The sequence below is a fragment of the Rhipicephalus microplus genome, chromosome 5 (assembly GCF_043290135.1).
Source record: "Rhipicephalus microplus isolate Deutch F79 chromosome 5, USDA_Rmic, whole genome shotgun sequence".
Lineage (NCBI taxonomy): Eukaryota > Metazoa > Arthropoda > Arachnida > Ixodida > Ixodidae > Rhipicephalus > Rhipicephalus microplus.
In genome coordinates, this window is record NC_134704.1 from 82,835,592 (window position 1) to 82,854,266 (window position 18,675).

Here is an 18,675-nt window from a genome sequence, read left to right on the forward strand (position 1 = left end):
TCTCTAAGTGTGTGTATTCTTGCGCTTGTTTCATTGTGAACCTTTACCAACACACCCAACTGGCAGTCATCCTAAATGAGTTTCACGCTAGAGTCTGTCGCTTGTGTTCGCCATGCGGTCATGCCACACCATACCAGTTTTGCAACATGCCATGTGAACGAAACCACCGCAAGAGCTGCAGGACTACGAAATGTAAATCATGACATTCATAACATGCATGTGACGATTTTCATATTATGACCAATCAAATATGTTCTTCATACAGTCATTTTATCTCATACCAAGTTTCATATCAATACCATTATCGAAACGGCCAGGAGAACTAAAAGTCGTAGGCGCCTAAATTGACAGATAGATAGATAGATAGATAGATAGATAGATAGATAGATAGATAGATAGATAGATAGATAGATAGATAGATAGATAGATAGATAGATAGATAGATAGATAGATAGATAGATAGATAGACAGACAGACAGACAGACAGACAGACAGACAGACAGACAGACAGACAGACAGACAGACAGACAGACAGACAGATAGATAGATAGATAGATAGATAGATAGATAGATAGATAGATAGATAGATAGATAGATAGATAGATAGATAGATAGATAGATAGATAGATAGATAGATAGATAGATAGATAGATAGATAGATAGATAGATAGATACGCTCAATGTCGCCGAAGTTCGCTAAGAAATGCTTCGCATTTAATATAAAGAAACACTTTCACTACCGTGAAAGCTATGAAAGTGCATCGCACTGGCACCCAGCGATTGCTATTCCTATAGTCCTAGCTGCTACATTTACCAAAGCGTCAATGACGCCAATGTTGTAAGTTAGCATGACGTATTTTCCCCGAACAAACAGAACCTCTTTAGGCAGATTAAAAAAAAAATCAGTTAGTGACCTGTGTGCTATTTTCGCTGAGATTTATCCACTTCCTTCTCTTAACAGCAGTCAAGGTTAGCGCCATATGACGCGAGTTTTGTCGACTTGTTTTTTTCCGCGAGATAGAGTCACGTAATGAAGCTGCGCTGCGCCCTCGGCGTCGCTCACAGTCCAATCATGCGGGGGTAGGTACCTCCCGTCTGACGGAAATGGAGGTCATTACAGAGCAGTGCCACATTTTTTGGGTGACGAGAACATACGTAAAAAACCTGTTACAATTCAAGTTCAAAATATGTATCACGAATAATAATTTAAATTAAATGTTTTTCATTATACCGAATGTTACAGCTTCGTAAAATTAATCTATTGTGTTGAAAATCACAAGGATATGTACCTGATGATACAAGGAATTCATTACTTTAAAGCGCTACGTCCACACGTTTAGCCCAGCTGGGAGAGCAAAGGGGGATGAGAGGGAGACCATGGCTAAAGCTAAGCGGGTGATTGATTGATTGATTTGTGGGGTTTAACGTCCCAAAACCACCATTTGATTATGAGAGTCGCCGTAGTGGAGGGCTCCGGAAATTTTGACCACCTGGGGTTCTTTAACTAAGCGGGTGACAAAGAAGCCTGGTGAAGCGAGTTAAGGCTTGTAGAAAAAAGGTTGCCACATAGAGAGAGCGAAGCTGGGTAAAGAGAAGGAGAGCGAAGGTTAGGCTGAGCGAAGCAGGTGTTCTGTAGAGGAAAAACAGTTGAGAACCATCCTGCAAGAGCTTAGGGTTTCGCATTAATTTCTGATTGTTCGGCAATGAGCAGGCTAAAACGGATGACTCTAGCTCGGCTGTTTATTATGCCTAAGCGACGTTGTCGGTTGAACCCGCGCACAGTTCTAGCAGAGAAGCTGTTCTTGGTCGAGGCTGCCATGTCCGCCGACCCCCGCATAACACGTATCGAGATTCACCAACAAAAAGGTGGGTCCACTCTAGTTTAGACATTCGCCACTCTTCCAAGCACTCCCGCTGCTCACTGCTCCCCCAACTCACCGCCACGCCCAATATTCCTCTCCGCCCTCCTCCGTATTTATTTAGTAGAAGGCGAAATTATCGAGGCCTGTGTACTGTGCAATGTCAGTGCGCGTTAAAAAAAACAAGGTGGTCTAAATTTTAGGAGCTCTTCATTACGACCTACTTCGCAATCCCCTCACAGTTTTTGTGCGAAAACTCTGAGGTAGTATATTGTTATAATTATTATTATTGTTATTATTATTATTATTATTATTATTATTATTATTATTATTAATATTATTATAATTGGGGAAAAATTTATTCACAGTATGTACAGAACACAAAGGCTTCATAACATTCCAGTAATAGGGCACTGTTAAAGTAAGGAAGGAAGTTGATGATGGCATCGCAATGCTGCCACCAGTTGTAAAGGGCTCGAGGTCGGCGGGCTTCTTCTAGGTAGCTGGCTTCCCGCCATCGTCCGCATCTTCGCCAGTGATGGGACGCGTTAAGAGGTAGAACGAAGATTTATTTATTTATTTATTTATTTATTTATTTATTTATTTATTTATTTATTTATTTATTTTTTTATTTTAGAAGTACTGCCAGCCTCACACATGAGGCCTTAGGCAGGGGTGGGAGATACAAAAAAGGAAACAAATGTTAAGATACAGCAGGAAAGGAAAGACGTCATGTAGAGCTACACCATCAAGAACTAGTGCATCAAAGTAAAACGCCAGTACTTACACAATTGTAGTGGTTTACGCGTACACGTACAAAAAGAAAACTATGATGACAAACATCTGCTCATACAAAACTAAGAAACAAAAATCCTATAACGGTTGAAAAATGGGCAACATTTCAAAAATACAACGCTATGATATGAAAAAAGTGATAGAAGTGGAACATAAATAGAAGCCTGTTCAGGATGCGCGGTGGAATAATAGAGGGCGAAGCGCAAAGAAAGATCAAAGTCAAGTGGGTCGCTGGTTTTTAAGTTTTTCCATGAACGACTGAACGGTATCGCAGTTCACCAGATCAGCAGAAAGAGCAATCCAGTTAGTGACAGTGCGTGGAAAAAAATGAGTTTTTAAAGGCTTTTGTTTGACAGGAATATTCCTTCAGTTTTTTTTTTTTTGATGCTCAGAACGAGTTGATCGGTGGTGAACCGTTTTTATTTACGCGTGCTTCTCTATGCGTAGCTTGTCGTGGTAAAGTATAATCATGTACTTCAATCGATCGTATTGCCGTCTTGCCTGCAATGTATCCAATTCAGCTTTCTTTAACAGTTCACTGGGTGACGTAAGAGCACTGTAGCGATTATATACAAATTGGATTGCTTTTCTTTGAATCATTTCAAGTGTTTTAATATTTACTTGGCTATGAGGGTCCCAAACCACAATTGAGTACTCAAGGATCGGACGGATAAAAGTTTTATACGCAATTAATTTTAATTTTGGGGTATATTTGCGCAAAGAACGTTTTAGAAATGCTAATTTCTGTAAAGATTTCTTTTCAATGTAGGCAACATGCTCATTCCACTTAAAATCTGCACTTAATACAACCCCCAAATATTTATAAGTTTTAATAAACAATAGTTTTTGATCATTGATGGAATATGAGTGTTTCGAAGGAAGCCGCTTGCGCGTAACGGTCTTAGCTACCGTTTTCTTTTCATTAATCTTCATTTGCCACACTGCACACCAAGAAGATGTTTTTGTTAACACTGCGTTTAAAAGAACCTGGTCGTCTGCACTACGTATTGCATGATAAAGAATGCAATCATCTGTTAATAACTTAATAGAAACCGGGATATCATTGACAATGTCGTCTATAAAAATTTAAAAAAAAGAAGTGGCCCAAACACGGAGCCCGAGAGGGATACCCGATTTCACCGGTCGTGAATCAGACTGAACGTTATCTATAGAAACCATTTGATTTCGATAAGAAAGGTAGGCCTTAATCCATGAAGTTAATGTACGGTTTTTTAGTATAGGTTTAAGTTTCGCGAGAAGTTTTGAATGCGACACGCGATCAAATGCTTTTTCGAAGTGTTGGAAAATTATGTCAATCTGGCCTTGCCTATCTAGAATAGCTGCAATGTCATGAACGGTTTCCAACAGTGTGACGTTTAATTAATAAAGAAAGATAGGAAATGCACAGGGATCCAGAAGATCCCGCCGTATGTACAACCGAAATTCTGTTCAAAATTTCGCACATAATTCAGCACTATTTACAAAATGTCTTCGGCTTTTATAGCCCACCGTCTCCTGACATGGAGGTCCAAAGGAGGTGGTCGCCACTCTTGCCACAAAGCAGGGGACGAAGTCTATGTGGTCCACCCACCGAAGGGGTGCAGATATTGCACCACTCGGCTAGGCGAAATGGTCCAATGGTAACAAGAACGCACCACACAAAGACGCACCCAGCCCACGCCTTGAAGGCACTGCAGGGCGAGGAGGTAGAGTCTGGAGAGGGAAAGTTGAGCATCTCCGGCCAGATGGCCGCTAACCCGAACGTCAGCAGTGGTCCATGCTGCTTTCAGCTTCAGGCAGTCCAAACGCTCGATCCTGGGGACGGCTTCTTCGACGTCTTCTCACGCTTCAGGACTGCATGACGGTGCTTTTGTGACGATGTCGCGTCGGTGACGACAATAGCCGAGTCAAGAGGTTGGCTTAATGAGACCCGCCACAGTGTCGCCGTCCCTCCCCGCTGTTCGAGCCCGCTCATCAAAAGGCTTGTCTCGCGAAGCTTTCGTTGAGACCCGAACATATACAGGACAGCGTCTTGCAGATTGGGCACCGATGGAGTTGAAAGACTTCCTAGTAGATCGGCTTACGCACAATGGCGTCTCCCAAGACGAATTGCCGGGCCAAACGTAACAGCTCCTCCACGGCTCGAAAAATCTCGGCTGGCTAGCGCTACCAACCGCTGGGGACGAAGAGAAGGACTGGTGACGAAGACGATGGCCTGGCTTGGAACCTCCAGCTTCGAACTCGTAACCAACTTTCAAACCACGTCACAATGTTTGACAACAGCAAGGCGAATCACACAACACAATACGTTGCCGCAGTCAAGTGCATTTGACTCAATGAAAACCCTTCAGGTTTTCAAAAAAACTCAAACAAATTCTGCTCTACAATTTTTACAGATTTTTGTGCCACAAAAGTTACAACAATCATAGATGTGGAGATGCTTACAAAAGATGGAACAATTTACCATGCGAGAAAAGCACACAAAGGCAAATACAATTTGGCCCTATAACCATAACCACCTCTCTCAATGCTAACCTCCTACCATCCGCACTGCTAAGTTGCAACTAAGATCTGCTACCTTCTCATCAACCTTATGAAACACCACTGTCTACAATGGTTTCACACGAATGCTGACTGTACCTACACAAGGTTTCGGTGCCCATTCTCCTTTCTCTCATTACTTACTTTTAAGGCGTAGTCGTGAGTACCTACTTTTAGAACACCCCGAAGCCAATGAAAACTCTCTCACAACAAATCAAGTTGCGTCTTCTAACTACCTGAAACGCATCCCTAACGCTAACATTCAGGAAAGCGCAATTCTCACCTCAAGAGATCACATGAACCCCAAGCACTTACTGAAATAACAAAATGAATAAATCTCGTATACGAACACGTTCATTTGCTGAATGTAGCCTCATGTCAGCCCATGTTTTTGAAGAACACACCGGACTTTGCTGTGCGCCCTAGCACGACATCGTACTCTCATCCAAAGAGCGCTAGCATACTAAACCTAGATCATATCTCACTAACATACTAACCTCATATCTACTGGCACACTGACCATAGGTTATATCGCTATAACCCAGGCACCACTAAACATGAATTTGAACGTAAATGTTCAAAGAACAAAACGCCATGAAAAATAACGCTAGATGCAGTACACGTCAGGAGCACGTAACAAAACTTGCGTAAGGTTTGCTCTAAAAACCTTGTATCAGATGATTCTTAAACATGAGCGTTTCAAATATTCCCTCTAGTTTTATTCGACAATGCTCATTTACTATCTTAAGATGGTCTAACCTTAGCGTTACACCAAAAACGGGCACGAAGCTCTCAAGCTTCGGCTCCACTCGACAACGCTACCACGATTTAAAATTTAGTGGGCGTACAAATATCCATTCATGACCTACATGCTCTTATCTCGAATAAAACAGATTTCACGCAGTCGGTTGACCGATGCGGGCCACTGCTTCCGCATAACGCTTAACAATTTAACTCGAAGCTCTTACAATACCTACAAAAAGATCTAGAAGGAAAAAAATCTATCTCAACCAAGTCGCCGTGGAGACGAAATAGGAGTATTACTTTAAAACCAAAAATAAGCAAACCAACATACTTCCCAGAAAACACCTGTGTTCCATCTCCAGCTTACAGCTGTCCCTCTTTCTTCAATCGTACACGTTACGGCCGTGGTCTTGGCGGATTTCGAGAACGCCCGAGGCAACGACGCTTATGTGCTACTTAGCCGACCGGCGCAGTCACGCATCGTTCGCGATTTCAGGCTGCTTATTTCAGCTTGCGGAGGAGGCACCTGCGATCCGCAGAAAATATTGACGATGCCCTCTTTGGGCTTGCACCCGTGCGCTGCTTCGTTATTGTGGCGTTTTTCCTAGGACCCCTTCGATACTCTTGTACGCGTGAAGCTTCAAACCTCTGCCGCGAATTCTGTCGCGAGGATGCGTGCTGTGGCCTACCATTTCGCCGCTGGCGCCTTACTTCACGCCACAAAGGCCTCTTCTTTGAACTGGCCGATAACCTACTCTACCGTCGTTCACCCGGCTGATAGCTACTTCTTTCATCCCTTCGCTTTGTCGCTCGCGTACGCTTCCCTCTTTTACGGCAACGATTGCGACTGACCTGTTCCACAGTGCTTTGAAATTTCTCGTGGGTTGAGTCATCGGAGGTTGTACAGCAGAAGGATGCTTCTGTACCACTTTCCATATCCCTTGGGCACTTCGATTTCTCGGCTGTGTTGCCTTGTCGGGCCGGTTGACTTGCGTTAACTCTGTGCTCACGCACCCAATGAAACTGGCGCCTTCCACTTGAGTGCATTTGCGAAGGACCCGCTGTTCTTTTACTTTTTGTCCAGTGGCTCGGACGCATTCACACCGACTTCGATGCTGATGCAAGACGCTTAGCAGTACTTGCTATGCTCAAACATTTCGAGTCTTTCTTTACACGCGTAGTACTCTGTCTCTCTCGCAGCTCTCCGACGTCTTTTGCATCTGCGCCGCTTTTTGCATCTCGTTTCCGATCCTCCCAATTCCATCTCAAGCTTGTGAACACTGTCACCGCTTTCGTCACTTGTGTCACCCGCGCAGTCTAAATGATTCTCAAAAAAAATCACGTCTTTCACACTCTTGACCGGCGGACATTTGAAGCACTTAGGAACAGTGCCGCTGTTTGCTTTGAACAATCTAGCTCGCATTGCTGGGAGCTGACTACAACCATACCGTTTTCTCTACTCTCTGCATTCACTGATTCCCCTGAGCTCTCTTCGGTGTTTTCGACTACTTTGACCCCGTTTGCAAGATCCACTGTTACGAAAACCACAGTTGAGGTCTGTCCCAGCTTTTCTACAGCTATTCTAGCTGTTTCGCTAGCATTTGACTAGCATAGCACCTCGTCGCATTCGCTTTGAACTTTAGTGGCCTCTCTCGTTAGAGTAGCATCTTTCGCAGCTCTCACAACTTGTTCATCTTCGAACCTGCTGCGCTCTTCACACCTGCTAGCCTTCTCTTTAGCTCTGGACTGCATCTCACACACTTGATTATCGTACTTCTCATGCGCTAGAGTTGCGGATGGCTGAAACTTCCGCCACATTGGCTCGACTTTCTGTTGCAATATTTCAATCTCCAAGTCGAGTGCTCGATCACGTTACTTTCTATCTCACTCTATCTCTTTCTCTTTTTTTTTCGTTCCTCCAACCCTTTGAAAGCTTTTAACGCGTATCCAATGTCCTCCTCACTGTCGTTTTGCAAAATTAGCTCTAAAATTTGTGACCTGCTCACTCCTTCCTTAACCTTCACACCAAGCTCTTCGCAAATATCCAAAATACCATCTTTTAGCAGTGTCTTCACCTCCATGATTGCTGCCTTAGTTTAGTCCTGCATCACAGAAATAATTAGGTAATCCCTCCAACTCACAAATAGGTGATCTCCCTAATTCACACACAATCCAAATTTTAATCAACTCACACTCACAAAATGAAGCCTGGAAAGTCAAAGCAAGGACAAAGCACTCACCGCAACACAGTACCATGTCGTGAAGTCCATCTCACCACTGCCAACCAGTTCTTAAGGTGAGGAAGGAAGCTGATGTTGGCGTCCCGCCGCTGCCACCAGTTGTAAAGAGCTCGAGGTCGATGGCAGGAAAGGGTGGTCTTTAGGTAGCTGGCTTCCCGCCATCGTCCGCAAAGCCGATCTTCGCCAGTGAGGGAACGCGTTAAGAGAGGTTGAACGAAGATTTATTTACATCAATGAAGAAAGATAGGAAATGTACAGGGATCCGAAAGATCCCGCAATATGTACAACCAAGATTTAGTTCATGATTTCGCGCATAATTCAGCAATATTTACAAAATGTCTTCGGCTTTTATAGCCCACCGTCTCCTTACACGGAAATCCGAAGGAGGCGGTCACCACTCTTGACAAAAAGCAGGGGACGAAGTCTATGTGGTCCACCCACCAGAAAGGGTACAGATATTGCGTCACTCGGCTGGGCGAAACAGTCCAATAATAACAGGAACACATCACAAAAAGACGCAACCAGCCCACGCCTTGAAAGCACCGCAGGGCGAGGAGGTAAAGCGCGGAGAGGGAAAGTTGAGCTCCTCCAGGGAGATGGCCGCTAACCCGAATGTTAGCAGCGGTCCATGCTGCTTTCAGCTTCAGGCAGTCCAAACGCTCGATCCTGGGGACGGCTTCTTCGACGTCTTCTCAAGCTTCAGGACTGCATGACGGTGCTTTTGTGATGATGTCGCGTCGGTGACGACAATAGCCAAGTCAAGAAGTTGAGTTAATGAGACCCGCCACAGTGGCGCCGTCTCTCCCCGCTGTTGGAGCCCGCTCCCCTTACAAAAATGGTTCTTGAATTTCTGATTACATCTTGATATGTTTTTGATGACACATCAGAATGTAATCATAAACTCGAGAGCTAGTGACTTTTATCATCAAGATGGCAGCAGGCACTTAACAGAGAATACAGTTCACAAATTATGCAGAAAAAACTACGCAGATTTTCAGCATGTAAACCTGATGTATAAACACTAAAGACATTTAACATTAAGTTCACAGCAGCCACTTAGCAGAGAATACTCAGTATATGATCCCAATTTATGTGCGAAATATTTCCTAGTAGAAGTTAGCTATATCGCTTAAGAGATGTACACGAAGGTTGAAGCCTATAGACTTTTCATAGTCAAATATGGACCAAGGGGTTCAAATCCCGAACCTCCGGATCCAGAGGTTCGGGGTTTGAACCCCATGGGGTTTGAAACCCGTGGGGTTTGAGTACATATCACTTCGAGGAGATATATAATTTCGACCAACTTTTTTTGAGTAATATTTAGCTGTCTGATTTGAACTATGTGGTTTATCATGCCTATTCAATTGATCCAACACGGGGTCCGGACAGGAAGGTGTGGTCGAGTGTCATTTTGTGCTCTGTACCACATTGAGAAAAAAAGTTCGGGGGTGGGGGGGGGGGCCCGGGCCCGCTGCGCCACCCCTTGGATGCGCCTCTGGTTCAGACATTGATGGGGCGGCAAATTTTGCTGCATATTTTTACACAGCGTCGCGTTTTGACAGAAATGGCCTCAGTGCCAGAGGGAGGAGGTTGAGCGGGGGGGGAGGCACTGTATAGCAATACTTATATCGTACACCCCCCACGCCCCTCGAAGGACAACTCTGTGCACACCTCTGGAACGCATTTCACCTCGTTCCGAGTGCTAACTACTTTTTCCTGTGTCATAATCATGACTGGGGGCACAGCCAGGGGGTATGGGGGAGTTTTCAAACCACCCCTAAAATGTTCAATTTTGCATAAGAATATATGCACGCACACATACAAACCCATGCACAAACATACACAAATTATCGTTGAGCCCCGGCCGCCCTAAAAAAATTTCTGGCTACGCTACTAATCACGACAGTGATTTTGCCATACCTTTTCAGCATCTCTTTGTCTTAGTATCAATGTCCAAACCCATTGATCCACTTTTGAAGTTGCAACCATTTTTGCTGAGTCACGGTCATCTAGTGAACATGGCTATAACTCTTATCCCATTATTTGACCTGTACCTTTCTATACAACCATCACAACCAGCTTCACAGTTGTTTAAACTTACCAGGCATCATTTTCATGCTCTGCTGACTCAACTCATGCCTTAATCATTCTAGGTTCATCATCATGGCTCTTATCATCGCTATTGCAACCCAGCTTGTGTGAACTACTGACACTAATATACAATTCTGATCACTTTTTTATTTTTTGACTGTCCACCCACTTGCACTGTCAAGCTATGAGCGCGACTATAATGTTAACCTAGCTTTAGTCATGTCCTTCTTCAACTTGGACATTCTTTGGTATATCACATACCATGATTATTCATTTTATTCACGAGATATCAATTCTTTTTCAATCTTTTCATCATTTCGGCTCCTCTTTTGGAAGGTCACTTGGTAACGATACATATTAAAGCTTCCTAAAGCATTCACTGATGTGTACAAACACAGTGCAGATGTAATCTCACACTAGCATATAGGAATATAAATTACGAAAATTTTTCATAATTATCTTAATGAAATTCAGATATTCAATTCAGGTGCTACAGCCATGTTCTGTTTGTTTTTTTCTTGGCAAGCAGACCACAAGTTAATTTTTTGTTGCGTGTTAGAACGTTGGACCCCAAACATGCATGCCGAACAGTGCGAAGATGAGTCTTCCTTACTTTTCCGGATAATGAATTGTCAAATAAGATTCCTTTGCTGATATGTAGGCAAACAAATCGAGGTCGATATTGATTCATATTGAAATTTCCATTTCTCTTACTCCATGCCATGGATGCAGAGTGCTTATATATGCATACATACATATACAATTATGTCGTGTGGTGTAAATTATCCTTATTAATTGTAATATACATACAGAGAAAAGACGAAGCAGCAGTTTGACCAATATAAGGGCAGGAGTGAAGAGAGTAAGAGACATTAGTTAAAGAGGAAGCAAGTGTGGACATAAGAACAAGGTGCTTCTCGTGATGGATGGTTTTGACTAAGTGTTAAGGCTTCACATACCTCAATACTTTTTAACCCATGGGCATACTATTTGTTAAAGGTGCACCATGCAAAGCAAACAGCTAACAACTGTCACCCTGACAAGGGAGAAAAATTTGCTGCGAGTTGCCCTGGAAAAGTAAATGTGATTGATTTTGCTGTAAATTCTACTGAAGTTCACATTTTCTTAACAATGACCAATTATAGAATCTCGCATGTTGAGTTCTCAACAAACCTAAAAGAAACAGAATAGAAAAAAACATTTCTTTTCAACAAGTTTATTCAGAAAAGCACAAGTGTGATTGATATCTTGAGCAATTTCGACGTACGATACCCATAAGTTTACTATACTTAAGGAACAGCTAATCCCCGCAGCCATAATAAACCACATCCAAGAAAGTAAGACAAAGTAAAAACTATACAGATGCAGAGCACTTTGCATATATGTGTGAAACACAAAAGGTAATTACTTTAGAGCAGTGACTTCAGCTGTACACTGCTTATCAATTAATTATGGGAAACAATGAAAACATAAGAGGCTTCATGTTGACATAATATTAAACAGCCATATGTAACACAAAAGTGACATACTTGTGATACTTTTTTGAAGTACTACATAAATACCAAAACAAATAAATTTCTAAGCACATTTTGAACTAAGCTTCTTAGCTGTGTAATACACAATGATATTTGAATCGATCACCTCGATGCTCGATTCAAATAGGTCACAAAGCTTCAGAAGAAAAGCACTTCAGAACCTCATGCCAGTGGTATCAACAAGGGGAGTATGGATGCTGTGATTGAAGCACAACTGTGTGAGGAGAGAACAAACACTAGTAACGAAAAACAAAGTTTTGTTAAAGGTTGAAGCAATCTTCATAATTTACAATGTGGGAATCGAGAGCAACCGCCACCCTGGCGCCTGTTTACCCAGCTAGCACGTGTGGCAGAACCACGGGGCCCCGAGTGCAGTGGCCCGCCGTTATTTGGCAGTATGGCTGCCGTGGCTCTGCCGCCAGGCCTTTTGTCTGGTGAAAGCTGCACGCCAGCTTGTCAGAGTGGAACCACGTGTTCGGACATGTCCAAGCGAAGCGCTCGCTTACCCTCAGGCGGGTCACATGGGCACGCTAGCACACGTCACTGCGCTTTGCCTGTCCCTGCTGGCTGCCTGTGACATCCCCTCTCCCCAGAGCTTGCTTCTACCTGACGCTGGCTTGCTGTGAGATGCTCTCAGGCTGGCACGAGAGGTTTATGCCCACAACAAACATGTATTTGCCAATCAATTTTATTTAGGTGCAATCTGCAAAGATTGTACGGCCTCTGAATTATGGTGGTGCAATTTTAATTTTTGCTGTCCACGGTGTTTCTAGCTACCTTTCATTGTGGGCGAATGCGTGGAGTGCTGTGTCCGACCAGCAAATTATCCTGCGGGAGGATACGGCCCACGTTTAATGCCATACTCATCCCTCGGTACCTGTGGAAATGATGTGCTGAGCAAGGACGTAAGAGGACTTATGTCTAGATAACACCCCGGGACAACTGCAGTTCAGAGTAGTGTACTCACTGCACGCATCTTTACAAATCAGCAATCCTGGGACCTGGTTTCCATCGTCACGACATGGCATGCCTACCATATTTCATGTTATCGGTAAGCACATGGCCAAGCCATCTTTCACAATGCTCATAAACGATTACAGGTAAAGTTGATTAATCATAGATTAAAGCAAAACATAGTCTACATAGTGTCCATAAAATTTTGGTACTTATCGCCACATTTGGTGCTCATTTTGTACAGTGCAATAATATTTTACCATGACCATTAATTAAATTGCAATGGCATAATTTTAGTATGACTAGACGTTAATTCTTGGGAACGAAGCCCACGAACAACACAATCATGTACACTTGACGAGAACTGCGTATAGGTTAGGCAAACAATGCTGCAAATATAAAAAATAAGCTGCTTCTTGCTTTGCGGTACGCATCACAGATTTTTCCGCTAAACTCTTGGCAGGTGGTAAAGGAGCCCTCGTGGTTCTCATACTTCAATTTTTACACTGATATGCCATGTCATACAGCCTCTACGTGGCCTCAGCAAGGAACTTTTCATTCACTCTGCAAATAAACAAATGCCCATCGGAAGCCAGTGCAAGACATTTTTCCACTGAAACAAGTGACACACGCTTGATTTCAGCAGTAGATTCAACTTTAACAAAATGGTAGGGTTCATCCTTGCAGAACACCTCAAGCATGTTGTGCTTCACAATGTACACCTGAACAGAGAGCACTGTCTCCTTTAGGCATGCACACTGTTCATGCCCCTGTGAGCAGTACACACTAATGTCCCGAAGGCGGCCAAACAACCCATTGATAATGACGAATGAATTTACCCTTCGCGATCTGTCCAGATCCGCAGTGCAATATGCAACGTTTCCGATGCTCATCTTTCGAAAATGAGTGCCATCCGCACTTCGCACTGCTTTACCTTAGAATGTAGTGATCCCATTCTGCACAGATCGTTTTCTTAATTCGTAGCCCTTCATTTGTGCCTTGAACAAATTCTGAGTGTGTGCATTTTCTCTTGCAACATTACTCCAAAGCGTAGGCAAGGCTTGCATGAGGAAGAACTTGTCAATAATCTGTTTTTCGGGGTACCTGGTCCCTTTGACCATTTTCACAAGCTTTCCATTCATAGATTCAAATCCGAACATTGAATGTGCCCACAGTGGACCACAATGCTTCACTGTGTCAACAAGGTGAAGCAGCAGATGCGCATTGTATGTCATGTTTGTTGTGCCATATAGCTCCTGGTACTCTTTGACAAACTTTACAAAATGTGGCTCTACCATTTTTATCTGTTTCTTAGTTCAAATCACTATTGCCATGACTTCTGTTAGCATAACAATCACTGTATGAATTATTTTTGCTGATGGCATGTTGTAATAACACCTTCTGTAAAGGATGGCAAAATTGCAAATGCCAGGCTGAAAGTTTTGTGGGTGACGAAAGTGCTTACTAAATGCAAGATTTGACTAGCTGTTGCATCATCAATAATCCCAACTCACCCTTGTTAGGGATAAAAAGGGTGCTATTCTCGAGTTTGGGGGAAAAGCCTCGTTCAGGCTGGTAAGCTTCGATAAGTCACCTGCTGCAAGATGGTAGTGAATAAATAAGTTAGTAAAATTGACTAGTTACGTTATCATTTGTTGCACTTAACGAATTGTCCCAAGTGTTGAAATTTTGCTATCTGGGACAGGTAGTGTTTCAACAAGTTGATCTGATGGAAGGCAAGTCAAGTCCATGTGTCGCAACATTGGCTCTTCTGACATTCCCTTTTTTTTCCACCTTGTTCAGTGTGTTCTCATGATAGCTAAGATGTGCAGCTAGGTATTCCATTTATGAACGGTGTCCTGCAATGCAGGCAGTAATTACGTATAAAATATTTTAAGTCTCTTTATGAAAAGATAGCTTCTGTGCACATTAATTTTTTTCATGGTTAAACCATGAAAACTATGAAGACCTACAATATTGTAAATCCCGGTTGAAAACAAATTGCATTTTTGTTTTTAACTGTGATTTACACTATTGTAGGTTTTACGGTGCATGTATGTGCCACCATTCATGTAGGGCAGTGCCCCCTGGTTCAGCTTGAACAGTCATAAAGTGGTCCATTCTGCACAGTATTTGCCATTTAGATAATCAATGTCAAATATTTACTGCTGTGGAGTTATTTTTTTTTTTAAACTGTCAATCTTTTCACATTTTTTGCAGGCTACACATGCAGCAAGTTTGTAACTTCTACACTGCAGCTGAAAAATAGCTTGTCATCGATGTTGGCGCGAGAGCTGAGGTGATGTGCTGCGCACACTATGTATGTACAATATATTAAAGGAAGATTTGCTGAATACACTGCATCCTGCTTACTGTCATCCATGCAAATGCTAGTCCTACATACATTTGTGGGTACACAGCAGAGGCAGTGGATGGCATAACTACCAGCCAACTTTAACTGTACCGTCTTGCGGTCCTAGCTGTTATGATCTCGGGTGAAATTTCTGATCTGAGGAAAAATTTTGCAAAGAAGCAAGTTGACACAAAGTTGTCACATATTCAGCATGATATTGTCAGAATTGTGACTTAATGAAACACCTCATAGATTCAGCAGAAATAGAGTAATTAAGAATGCACAGGAGGCTCAGTAATCAAGAACGCAACAGAAGCGCAGTAATCAAGAACGCACCACAAATGCAGTAACCAAGAAGTAATCAGAAACGCGGTGGCCAAATACATGCAGAAACTCATCAAGCACTCATCAAAAAAACTCATCACAATTTAATCAGGATTTCTGGTTGTTCTGTTGAGAATTGTATACAGGCATTCAGCAGACACTCAACAAAACTTTTGTAAGGGTCAACAAAAGGCTTGTCTCGCGAAGCTTTCGTTGAGACCCGACTGCTTCCTGGAGCATCTACAGGACAGCATCTTGCAGATTAGGCTTCGATGGGGTTGAAAGCCTCCCTAGTAGATCGGCTTACGCACAATGGCGTCTGCCCAGATGAATTGCCGGGCCAAACGTAACAGCACATACACTTCGGCACTTCTATGTATCACGAACAACATCACTACATTGCAGGGAAGACATTTGCTCTATTATAAACGACAATGTTGGCATACATGTACACAAGAACTCAATGCTATATCATGATACAATTGTATAACGGTACACTAGATGCAATGAAACACGATTTGTAACAAATGAAATCCTACATAGCAACTCAACGCGCGCTGTTTAGCACCAAGTCGGTCGAAAAATGAGTTGTATCCTTTCGTGTTCAACCTTGACAAAAGGGCACTGTCTATTATTATTATTATTATTATTATTATTATTATTATTATTATTATTATTATTATTATTATTTATTCGCACCGAAACCAAATACATGTCAACCACATTAGTTGCACCAAACTACCACTTTAGCGACAGCGATCGCGTGGTGGCCTTCGCGTGAGCCAAGCGACGCGTCTTCACAAAGGGCATATTCTTGATCTTTTCCACCACATTGTTATTCATTACTCCTGACAGCCAACGCTGGCAATATTGCCTTCATAATACATCGGCCTTGAAGTTTACTGCCTCTCTGAACTTATAGGCGTGCAATAAAGAGTAATAAAGGCAGGTTCGGCAATTGGGTATGCCGCAAACCGGGAACAGATGGGCGAGAAAACAATGACGCATGACTCCAGTTCACAGTGCCACGTTGACAGCTATATTATTGCGGGGCTTGCACAGGGACAGCGCATAAGTCTTCCACTGTTGACATATCTATACTCGTGAACTTTGCGACCCCATAGTGCATTGTGGAGATTGTTACAGTGGACTGGGAAGGGAACGTAAACCACCCAGGACTTGGGTTCATCTGCTCTCTTTACACTACAGGTGAAATCCATGCTTGTGTTGCTAGAATTCTCCACGAACCCTCTCTGCTAAGCTAAACACAGTACAACGTCGTTCACAATACCATAGCCGGACGGCCATCGTATCGGATATTGAATTTTTTAAACCTTCATAAATTGGCAGCTGTGGGGACAGCTTGACGTCTGCTGACATCATTCTGAAATGATTTCAGCCAGAAGGGTATGTTGCTGCTCCATGTGTAACAACTTTTCTCTCTCCATTCATATGATATGCAGGGTTTAACATCCCAAAACCACCATATGACTGCAATTCCATAAAAATGCACCAGTGGTTCTCTGCTACATATAACGCAGAGTCGTTTTTGATAACAAATTTTTTTTCAAGAGGTATGCCTTTACTCACTTATTTCTTATTCAGTTATGGCAGGCCGCCATTCCTGCTGCCGAGAGACGGCGCCAAGTCCAGATGTCCGCGATTCCTGGGAATGTTGGAAGTCGCTCAAGCTTCGACTTCAAGGGCAGATCGTGATAGCGTAATGGGGCCTCATAGGTGTCACCTTCTCCACTGCTAGCCTGCTTCTGTTCTCGGTGGATCCATCATACTTGCCCCGAGAAAACGAATACTGTGCACGTAACAATGGCAGTTTCCAAGTATCACTGATTGTTGCAAGCATAGTTGCTATGTGGCCAATACACCATAATTATCACTGTTGCGAATCAGTGAAGAAAGCACTATGCGTCCTTAGGCCAACACGTGAACCTACGCAGTTATTCACCTTGGTGATGGATCTGCCACTGGTGATCCGTATGTCTGAGAACTTTGTGAGGAAGGGGAGGAAAGGGTTTAAAACAAATACTCGGCGCTCAAATTACATGTTTTGACGCTTGGCGTTATCCTACACTTCTGCCACGCATTATACCATACATTACGACTCCTTCCGTTGTACGACATTCATATATTGTTCCTTTCCAAAGCAACTTGAACAAATTTCGTGTCTCTGTGCGGGACCAATTGTGGCATCACGGTTACATTGCATAAAAAAGGCTCTACACCTTAGAGACTTTATTCTTGAGCTAGAGTTCCAGCCTGACTGGTATCCACTGTTCGCGAAATGAACTGCTCTGATTCTGTTTTAATTGATTGATATGTGGAGTTTAACGTCCCAAAACCACCATATGATTATGAGAGACGCCGTAGTGGAGGGCTCCGGAATTTTAGACCACCTGGGGTTCTTTAACGTGCACCCAAATCTGAGCACATGGGCCTACAACATTTCCGCCTCCATCGGAAATGCAGCCGCTGCAGCCGGGATTCGAACCAGCGACCTGTGGGTTAGCAGCCGAGTACCTTAGCCACTAGACCACCGCGGCGGGGCGTGATTTCGTTTTAGAGGACATTGCTATTTGAAACTTCATTCTCTACAACGCTTAATGTAAGCTTGTAAGAGCGCATTTGGCGACTTTCTTCGCTCTAAAGTACATAAGGCACATTTGTAATAAATACAATGAAAGAAAAAAAATCGCGTCTTCCTGTTGAACATTACCTGCTTGCCGCGCAGACGGCTTGGCTTAGATCCTCACTCGGAGCCTGAAATTTTTTTCTTTTTTTATTTGTATCTTGAATTTTTCCTCGCGGACAAGATCATCTTTCTTTCACAACCAACGACGTCCACGCCACATGTACGCCGGAATTATCGCGAAACGAGCTTCCTAACGCTGAGTGATTTGTTGGGCGTGTTGGTTCATTTTTAACGAGCTTATGGCGCGAAGAATTCTTTGACGCTTTTGCGTCAAATTTTCTCTTGTTTCACAATAAATATGGAGGCCAGATGGGGTGTCCCTTCCTCTATTTCTCACCCCTCGTCGTCCTCACTCCTTCTACGTCATATCTTTGCGTACCGCGGACGCATTGGTCTGTGAAGGAAGCAGAACTCTTCCAGATGTTAAGATACTCGGCCACATTACACCTTCCAGGATAGCTTTTTGAATAAAAAAGGCAGGCTGCAAAGGTAACGAAAATAGCCGTTCTGAAACACGAATGACATTTACAAA